Here is an 11,397-nt window from a genome sequence, read left to right as displayed (position 1 = left end):
CTCAGGTTTGGGCGCGGTATTGATGCAGAGAGGGCGTGTCATCGCCTACGCGTCGAGCCAGCTGAAGCCGCACGAGGCGAACTACCCGACGCATGATTTGGAGTTGGGGGCTGTTGTGTTCGCCCTCAAGATTTGGCGTCATTACCTCTATGGGGTTCGCTGTACGATTTACACGGACCACAAGAGTTTGAGGTACCTCATGGACCAGCCAAATCTGAATATGAGGCAGCGTCGGTGTTTTTGATGTGGTAAAGGATTATGATTGTGAAATCCTTTATCACCCGGGGAAGGCCAACGTGGTGGCCGATGCGCTTAGCCGCAAGGCGGCGCCGATCAGGGATATTTGCATGCGGATGACAGTGGTGACTCCACTTTTGGAGCGGATCCGGGAGGCTCAGTAGGAGGCTATGAAGGAGGAACATCGGAAGAGTGAGCGGATTGTGGGACAGGTTTCCTCCTTCGACTATGACAGCAGAGGATTATTGACATTACACCGCAGGGTGTGGGTTCCATACCTCGGAGGCGTGCGCCAGGTTCTGATGGAGGAGGCGCATAAATCCCGATTCTCCATTCATCCAGGGGCAACGAAGATGTATAGGGATCTTCGTCTGGACTATTGGTGGCCCTGCATGAAGCGGGATGTAGCATGGTACGTTGAGCGGTGCCTGACCTGCAGGAAGGTCAAGGCCGAACACCAGAGACCGCACGGCAAGATGCAGCCGTTGGATATCCCGCTGTGGAAATGGGAAGACATCACGATGGATTTCATCACCAAGCTTCCCAGGACAGCGCGGGGAGTGGATTCGATATGGGTCATCGTCGATCGATGGACCAAGAGCGCCCACTTTATCCCGATTCAGGAGAGCATCTCGGCCGAGAAATTGGCCGATATCTACATCAGAGAGGTGGTGGCACGGCATGGGGTGCCAGTTTCAGTGATTTCGGATAGGGAAGTGCGGTTCACTCCAGGTTCTGGAAGAAGTTTCATGACGAGCTAGGTACTCGTCGGCATTTTAGTACAGCCTTTCACCCGCAGACGGATGGCCAGAGCGAGCGGACCATCCAGACTCTGCAGGACATGCTGCGGGCATGTGTTTTAGACTTCGGTGGTAGCTGGGATACCTATCTTCCTTTAGCCGAGTTTTCATACAATAACAGCTATCACGCGAGTATTGACTGTCCTCCCTTCGAGATGTTGTACGGGAGGAAGTGTAGGACCCCGATATGTTGGGGCGAGGTTGGACAGAGAGTCATGGGGAGCACCGAAGTAGTGCTCAAGACGACAGAGAAGATTCAGCAGGTCCGGAGCAGGCTTCAGACTGCTCAGAGTCGGCAGAAGAGTTATGCCGATAGGCGCCGATCAGACCTGGAGTTCCAGGTCGGGGATATGGTTCTCCTGAAAGTGTCGACGTGGAAGGGCGTCATCCAATTCAGGAAACGGAGCAAGTTGGGTCCCAGGTATATTGGACCGTTTAGGGTTGCAGCCCGAGTGGGCAAGGTGGCATATCAGCTGGACCTGCCAGCCGAACTCAGTCAGATCCACAACACTTTCCACGTCTCCCAGCTGCGGAAGTGCATGGTGGACGATTCAGCAGTGGTACCTTTGGAGGACATCCAGGTTGATGACAGCCTGAATTTTGCCACGAACTCGACGAGTCTGCGTCCCGACTCGCCGAGTAGCAGAAGGGTGGACACGGGATTTGAGCGGTGAACTCGGTGAGTCGATGCATGGACTCGGCGAGTCCACCTGTCTGGATGAAACTCTATTTTCAAACATTGCACCCTATTTTACCCATTCTAAAACACCCATTTCGTCCCATTCTCTTCCAGAAGAACTGTAGAGCGAAACCCTAGCCCATTTTGATCCTTGTGAGTGATTTTGGCTTGGTGAAGGAAGTTTGAAGCTTAGAAGAAGAAGGAGAAAGTTGGAGGGTGCAAGGAAGTGTGGTAGATCCGAAATCTACCCTGGGAGAAGCTCCTAACCAGGTAAGAAAGCTCCTTCTTGATCCTTAGTAAAATAGATTCCCTTTTTGTCCCTTATATGTGGATTGCAAGCCCTTAAACCTCCCAAACTCCGGGTGTTTATGCCCTAGGAGCTTAGATTTATGGTTTGGAACCATTGCATGTCTCAGTTTTGGCCAGAATGGGTGAAGAGTCGAAGGGTACTCGGCGAGTGCCAAAGTGCACTCGGCGAGTTCCATGAAGATGGCCTTAGACTCGGCGAGTTGGATAAACAACTCGGCCAGTCCTATAAAGATTGTCTGGTACTCGGCGAGTCGTTCTTCAAACTCGGCGAGTCCCTTGAATATAGCCTTGAACTCGACGAGTTGTTCTTCCAACTCGGCGAGTCATATGATCAGTCACTAGGATAAGAAGGGTTTAAGTGTAGGAGGTCCAACCCTCCGTAGTCGCACGTGGAATTAGCAATTTAACGTGTAGCTATAGTCCCAGAATCTCCAAATCTCCAAGGTTGATGTTCTGATGGAAGATTGGAGCGATTTGTGAGATCTGTTCGTCGGACTCGGCGAGTCACCCCCTTGGACTCGGCGAGTCTAGTCGCGGGTTTGTTAGTTGTCCCCGTCTAGCGAGTCAGGCTGACTTAGTGAGTGGGAACAGGGACCCGATGAGTCAGAGTCGGGCTAGACATAGAAGGACTCGGCGAGTCGCCATATGGACTCGGCGAGTCCAGTCAATCAGAAGGTTGACTTTGACCAAGGAGTTGACCTTGACTAGTCATTTGACCTTAGGGGTATTTATGAGTACCTAATCCATGTTTACGGATTTATAGCCGGAGGGATTACCGGTGCGGCAGCCAGGCGTAGTCTGAGCAGGTTTTCGGCAGCTACTCTCGAGGTGAGTTTCCTTCCAGTAGGGACGGGTCTAAGGCACCAAGGCCGGCCCGTATAGACGATATGTTAGTATCGGAGTGTGGGCGGAGCCCGTATCTCATAGCTGAGTTTGATTGCGTTATATGCCAGTATGATAGAATTGCTTATACTTGTTGTCTGTGTGATACTTGTATGTTATGGTTTAGTAGCGGAGTGTGGGCGAGGCCCGTATCTCCATGGATAGCAGAGTGTGGGCGAGGCCCGTATCTCCATGGATAGCAGAGCGTGGGCGAGGCCCGTATCTCTCAGAAAGTAGAGTGTGGGCGAGGCCCGTATCTCCTAGTTAGTAGAGTGTGGGCGAGGCCCGTATCTCTATGGGTGTGGGCGAGGCCCGTATCCCTTAGCTGTTCATTATATGATTGCATGGTATGTGGCATTATGGGGGAACTCACTAAGCTTCATGCTTACGTTTTATAGTTTTGTTTTCAGGTACCTCTTCAGCTAGGGGAAAGGAGCCGGCGCGGTAGCGGCATATCACACACTCTCATGTTTTCCGCACTGTGGATTTTCTGGGATGTACTCTGAATATTTTGTTATGAACGTTTTATAACGATGTTTTATGTATTAACCTAATTTAAAAATGAAAATTTTAGTTGGTATTTTTGGGATGTTACATGAAGTCGAGAGATATTCTACATCTCAATATACGAACTTGATTGTTCGTATGAATCATTGCAAGAAGAATAATGAAGGTGATAAGAAAGAGCTGAAGAAGATTATCTCTTGGTACACGGAGATTCGAAGAGTGTTGCTGTATTCCATCACGCTTCTTCCAAATTGAAGACTTCGACTATGATTACAAAGGGGGAGATTGTAAGGGTCGAATTGTTGTAATTAGTCGAAGTATGTTTTGTACTCTTCGAATATTTTGTAATGTATTTTACTAGGGCACTTTTATTCAAAGCTTTAGTGTCTATGCCTTAGTATATTTTTTGTACGCTCTCAGTTCCCTATAAATAGGGTTATTTACTAGAGTTAGAGAAGAACTTTTACAGACTTGTCTCTTGCACTCTGTAAAGAATTCGAAAGCGTAATAGAGCATAACATATCATATTTACATTCCGTGTTCAAATCTTGCACTCTTACTTGAATTCATACTCTGATTAATTCGTTACTCGATACTTTGGTTCATCATACTCATTCCATCCCTGCGAAGACAATGGTCACACCATCCGAGGTCTCGATGACTGAATCCATTCCGGAGGAGGTTCGAACCTCAGGCATCATTGTGAACATATCTAATATTGACACAAATGTCAACAAGGGTGAAGAGGTGACAAATTTCGAAGCTCCAGGTATTACTTCAGTTACAACTTCATCAGTTCTTGTTTATCTTATTTTATCATCCACAATCGAAACTACACTCGTTGATACTTCTACTACCTTACCACCATTTCATACACCTATTACCACTTCGTTACATGCTTCAACCATCTCACCTACTTATTCCAATATCATGAATCAACCCATTACTTCTCTTTTCTATTCACAATCAACCAAAGGTGAAAAGACAATTCCAGACGAAGATCATGTTGATGATGATGATGATGTGATGGTCTCGTTTATAGAGATTCGGTTGGATCCAGAGGAGGATAACATTCCTGATCATATCCTTATCTCAGGAAAGCAGTTTAAAATCTTGAATCACAAAATGAATTCTTTGTTACAGATTCAGGCTGATATTGGGGGTCGAAATAATGTATATGGGATTGAGGTTGATTTATTGCTTAAATCCCAAGAGAATCGATTAAATCTGGCCATAGATCAAATCGAGTCGAAACATTAGGAGAGGTTAACGCATCATGTTGAAAATTTTTCAGTTTGAGATTAAGGAACTACGCGTTGTTGCAAAAGAACGTCGTCTTTTTTTTGTCGAATAGGTCACGAAAGTGTAGGAGTCTGTTAATCTGAAAGTAGAGGCCCTCAAGTCGTAAATTGTCGAAGGAGGTCGCCAAGATTGAACAAAATCATTCGACTCTTCATGGCAAGATCGATGTTGTTGCAGAAGCCATCAAGAAACTTGTGGAGCATTATACTTTATTTACTTCCAAATTTTATGCCAAGACAGATTTCGATTCGAAGGTGTTTGCTAAGATGGAAAAACTTTTTGGAGAGTTTGAAGGCATCAATTTCGAAGATTGATATTTCTCCTTCATATTCTGTTTCTCAGGAGTCCTTATCAAAGATGTTATCTTCCTTAGAAACAAATCTTAAAGCTAAACTTGCTCCTCTTCTCAAGCTTGTAAATCTGATGCCAACAGATGCCCCACCTGTCACACAAGTGGTGCAAGGGGGAGATAAGGGGGTTGGCTCATCGAAGGATCCTGATCAAGGAAAGGTTGTAGGGAAGGTGATAACAATGCAAATTCCAACATCACTTCCTGTCTATGTCAACAACTTCAACTACGATGACTTCAACGCCATTAACCAAAGGCATAGTCATAGGTGATACTCCTGGGGGTTCGCGTTCAAAGCCACCACCTTCGAAGCAAGATAAAGGTGATAGAGGAAAGGGAATTGAGAAATAAATTTAAGAGGAGGAGAAAACGAAGAATGTTGAAAATAAAATCGAAAGACAGAGGAAGGTTAATAGCATCTTGAGACAAAGGCAAAGTGATCCACCAGGTCTTGATAAAGGTGATCCTAATAAGCAATTTTGTTACGAGACAATCGAACAAATTGTTTCTTCTGGTGAAATGCATGACTTTGAAAAGGTTCCAAAAAAGAGCAATGAGATCAAAGAACATAGTTTTGTTTTTTTTTTTACTTTTTATCACCAAAACAGGTTCAGGTATGAGTTTTTATTTTAAAAATTTAGACAACAAGCAGGTTTAGGGTACCCATGAAGAACTTTTACCTTGACAAATGTCCAATTCATTAAATGTGTTGTGTCGGTATCTTCCTTATACCTCGCACCAGCCCTAAAATGAAGATTAGAAAATTTAAAAACCCCATAGAAAGAAATAACAATTGGAAATACCAAATTATAATATTTCTTACCCTTCGACATATTTCACGACTATGTAGCTCCCCACGGGCTTCTCATCAGGATTTTTTAGGGAATCCAAGATATACCTTGTACGTTGGTCAGGGAAGATTACTAGCAGCATCCAATGCAATCTAGTAATGTTAAGAAATTTTTAGTTCTGGTTTTTTGTGCCTATCATCTTCTATATTCTAGTGTTTCTATTTTTTTTTACAATAAAGTAAAATAACTATTAGTAATATATATATGAATGTATATCAACTAAATGAAAGTACAATTACCTGCCTCACATTAATACCTTAATGTATAACCACACATCATCAATTTCAGTCTTGGGAACTTCATCCCGACGCAATATGTGGATAAAAATCATCGTCCTTACCATGACTCAACAATAATTGCTAAACTAAGATTGGGATGCTCCGATATTTTGGCCTAGTTCATCAAATTCAATTTCAAATTCCACTTTGTTTTTGTGGTTTTCCTTATCATTGTCACACTTTTTTTTCTTTGTTCTTGATCCATTGTATGGCTACAAAACAAAATAACATAAATTTATCAGATATACATATTAAGGAAGTGATATTTCATACAACAAAATACTAAGCAAGTGAAAACATGTTTTGGAAAATGACAGTATCCGCTACATAATCCCTAAAAGACGATGAATCATGTTATTTTTCTACATTTTCATATGATCAGTTGTCTAACACGCATTAACTAAGTGTTTATGTGCATTACAAGTAAGTAATTCACCCTTTCTTACGTGTTAATTAAAAGTCAACAATTCAAGAAACGAGTTTAAATCCCTAACTTGAAAGTGACGATTTATAATTTTTTATATGAACAAAAATCCAGACGGTAAAAGAACTTTAAAAAGCTTGATACTATTACACTAATATATGTTTGTATCTAGGGTTCGATTAGGAAATACAGCCAAATGATGATTAGAATAATTACCTACAAAATGTTCTCACAATATGATTGAACTACTCTTCGTTTTCCTTAAAATGAACGGCTCTATGATCACTGTGAACTGGTTTGCTCTCTGGTTTGCTCTGTGATGCTCTTACGGCGATTGCTCTGATCTCTATGGTCTTCCTGTCAGCTGCATTCTAAAGCCTTAAACCTTACAGATGAAAATAGCGGGGTAAATTGTGCGCTTTAAATTAATGGGTCATGGGGTGCTGGTTTCTCGAAAAGGAGTATCGTATTCCTCAAAATTGTGATCGTGGAGTAACCGGAACTCACAATCATTTTTCTATATATTTATTAAAAATAAAAGGATGATTTAATAAAATTTATGAGTGCTTTGAGCATATAAACCATGAGTATATACTTATAGAGGCATAAATGATCATAAAACTAAAAAATATATGCATCAAAATGTATATGAGGTTTCTTTTGTTTTTTAATAACCAAATAATCATGATTATCATATTTATTATTGCACTATAAATAATAATGTTATATATGTATACATACATACATATCCACATGTATACATATAAGTATTACATTTATAAAAACATTGTTAACCACTTTTTATTAAAGTTTAATGAAAATCTTATGATACCTAAACTAAAAATATATAAATTAGTTATAACTTGCCAAACTTCTCAAAATAATTTGAATCTTCTTAGCACATCTTTCCATAATTTTCCGCCTTAATGTCTTATGCCAGTGAGTGACTGTATACAACACAAATTTTAATAATAGTTATTATAGAGTACTAAAAAATTATAATCAAATTATTTAGTTTGAAGAAGAATAAGTAGGTTATTACCTTTCTTGCTTTGTGTTTTTTTACAATCCATAATCCTTCGTTGTGATCTGATCTTAAGTAAGTAATATCATCAATATTGACATTTGTAGATGGGATACCGATAGAAAATGGGGGTAGCTTATCAAATTGATTGTATTCTATCCCGTCCGCTACATTTTCAGTACCAACTATATGCCCTTTACCATGCAAGACAATTTTCCATGTCGAATCTTTCGACTCGTTGACGAAGAATACTTGGGTGGCTTTCTGTTGCTAGAATGAATGGTTCAGATACATAATTGTTTGTGGAGAGATCAACAAGTGTGAAACCATTATTATCAATGTAACACCTATTTTCTAGAATAGATCGGTTGAGGGACTAGAAGGATCAAAGGTAAGGTTTTGGGGAAAAACCTTGTGCTACGACGTGGTAAATGGAGCACCACGACGTGGCATGCCAAATGCATGAACGCGTATCCAGGACGGCCGCTACGACGTGGTAAGAGGAAGGCCACGTCGTGGCATCAACTACAGCCTAAGCCCATGATCTTTTAGGGTATCTTCCATATTTAATCCCTAAACTCAAGGTTTAGTGCATCCTCTTCAGCCTCCAACCATTTCAAACGAAACCCTAGCCTCCATGAAAATTTGAGAGCTTGTCCCTTTGATTTGAAGCTTTTCTTAGATTTTTGTTGAAGCTTGAGAAGAAGGAGGTTCACAAGGAAGCAAGAAAGTAAGGAGTTGATTGGGATCCATCATCATCTTCAGTTTTCTGAGTTGTTTGAGGTATAAAGTTCATACCTTGGCCGTTATTCTTTTTGTTTCAAGTATGAGCTCATTTTAGAGGATTTTGGTCCCTTTATTTGGATGCTTTGGGAGATGAAGAACTCCAGAGCTTGTAGACGGTCCCTTATGGTCATTATGTTTGGAAAAGTGAGAAAAATGAGCCATAGTTGGAGTCCCTTGTGTTCATGCTCAAGTTTTTTCCCCATTATGGACTTAATGAAATTAGGGTTATAGATCTATTCTTAAAACGGAGTCCTAATGGATAAAGTTGGACACTTTATCCATTAAGTCATTGAAAAGAAGTAGATTTGAAGTTTTGGTTTTAGATCTGTAAGAGTTAAGCTCTTAATGAAGAATATGGCTTTCTGCTAGTTCCTACGACGTGGCAATGGGCTTGCCATGACGTGGTGGTTCTCAGAATCATGACTGTGTTGTCGTGGCATTGCCATGACGTGGACAAGGAGGGCCCATAACATGGAAATGTCTTGTATGTCCACTGTTTTATCCTGATGTTCCTACGACGTGGCCAACAGTCCTCCACGTCGTGGTGGGGTTTGACCATTGAACGTTAACTTTTTGACCAGTTTGACTTTGGGTCAAACATGAAGGAATTAGGTTCTTTATTGAGGTTCTACCTTTGTAAGGTGTTAGTCGGTTCACAGGAGTGATTAGTGTAGGGAGTGAGCGTATTGTTGTGTTTCCTTGGGTCTTTGATTAAGGTGAGTATCCTCACTATACTATGTATTACAGTGTATATGCTTGTGTGTCAGGATATCGGAGTAGTGGAATGCTGGTTAGAGTACTAGTAAGTTGGTGATCATATAGTGGAGTGCCCTAGGGGTTGTATGTAGTCACGTAGGATAGCCTGAGAACTCTTGATCTAGGCTTTCTTATATGTTCCTTGTTTGGTTGTCGCTCTAGAATGGGATCACCTATTTGAATGTCTATCTCACCTCTAGTCATATGTAGTTATGCATTCCTTGGAGATCTGCCAGTAGTGGCGTAGCATGTTGTATGAGGCCTGGTATGCGGTAGTGAGATGTTATACAGGTAGACTAGTATAGATACTTTCATGTGTTTATGTGTTTACTTGATTGCTTGTTTGTTGCATATGTCGAAATATTAGGTGGTGAGTTGAGGTGGTCATGCTTTATGTTTTAGGCCAAGATACTCGGGCAAGCCAGCGGTGTGTTGTAAGCCAAGAGGGGATCAGATGTATGCTGAGAGTGAGTGAGAGAGAGAGAGAGAGAGAGGTCTATATTATTGTAGGCCTTGCGAGGTGGGCCATTCAGACTGTAGGCTTAGGAACGGTCCAAGCATGTTGTAGGCCTTGTGAGGCAAGGCCAGATATAGGCTCATGTGTGCATGTATTGTATGTATATTGTGGTGTGTGGTAGTTTGGGGGAACTCACTAAACTTTGGCTTACAGTTGTGGATTAAATGTTTTTCATGTACCAATGGTGATCGTAGGAAGGCGAAGGCATGAATGAACACACACATCAACAACAATGGAGATTCAATATTAATTATATTACTCTGATTTTCAAACAACTGTATTTTGGATTAAATATGTTTTCATAACTTGGGTTTTATGTAAATGATGATTTTACCTTATTTAAAAATGAAACATTTTGCTTGTGCAAATGGGACGTTACAGTCAACTTTAACAACTCGTCGATTGTCGACCCATTTACACTTCAACATTGCTATAATGAAGGAATTATAATTCAATTCCCAAATTTCTTGAATGAAACCATAATAAGAATGTTGGCGATCCTCGACCTTGTTTCATGATTTGTGTTATAAAATTTTGCCGATGATATTATTAGCGTCACCCCGCTATTTTGAACCGTACTTTTTTTCATTTTACTTTTTGGTGTAAAAGGTATACCCATTAATGGCATAGCCTTGGTATGTTGCAACAACATGTTGTGGGCCGTTCCCCAACTCTACCACTAACGGATCCACATTTTCTCCCCCATAACTTTCTTTCACCTTTTCTTACAACCATTGTGAAAATGGTTTATTATGCTCAATGGCCAACCATTTATCACTCCTATTTTTATTTTTTTGCTTTTAACATTAACTTGTGCTTACTTATGTTTGGAACAAGCACTGACATGTGTTATAAGACTGTAAAATATGCAATGTGGAAACTATCTCCGTCTGGAACAACCATTTTCACCCACTATCTTCCCTCATGTCGAGACAGTGGGTGAAATCGACAGCAGCGCCAAAGCTGAGGGAAAGCGACGACAACGGCGGAGTAGTGCAGAGCTAAGGGAGATGAGGCCATACTGTGTAATTAAAGGGTATTATGGTCTCTTTTAATTTGATTAGTTTTAACGAATTTAAAATGATTAAAAAATGATTTAAAAAGGTTTAAATTTGTTTGGTAAACATGATATTTAAGTGTTTCTTTAGGTTATATATGCACACATGAGCTTCTGTGTTATGGCATCGATTTTTCGAAAACTGGGTGGTCTTGGTTATCATTTTTCTCATCACTAAAAGTCATAAACTAATTCACATGATTGTTTACATGATAGTATACTAAAAATGAGTCACCATTGCATATCAGACTTCATACATTCACGTTGGTTTCACATAAAAAAAAGTGACGATTAGTGCAACGGCCTAAAACAAGGGACAAATGTCCTCTTTACTAACAGGTTTTGTTATTTTATATGTGCCTTTACCTTGTATCGGTTATTGTTGTGATATCTCTTTGGCTTGAATCCGTCTTCTTTGACATCCGAAGAAGAAAGCCTGAGGATCACAATACAATATAAGAAATATGTTAGACTTCGTCCGGGGAGGGGGGGGTCTCCCGGAATGAAGCTCCGACAGTCAAGTTAGTTTTTCTTTAAGAGATGAGAGATTTTGTCTATTCAAGAAGGAGGAGTGAAGTAGAAGATTATTTGTCCCTTATCTTGGAGGAGAAGGGACCTTTTTATACCTGTCCTTGGGGG

The sequence above is a fragment of the Lactuca virosa genome, chromosome 8 (genome assembly GCF_052849685.1).
Source record: "Lactuca virosa cultivar CGN04683 chromosome 8, Lactuca_virosa_CGN04683_v6, whole genome shotgun sequence".
NCBI lineage: Eukaryota > Viridiplantae > Streptophyta > Magnoliopsida > Asterales > Asteraceae > Lactuca > Lactuca virosa.
The sequence above is the reverse complement of the archived record's forward strand: the minus strand, read 5'-3'. Positions refer to the sequence as shown.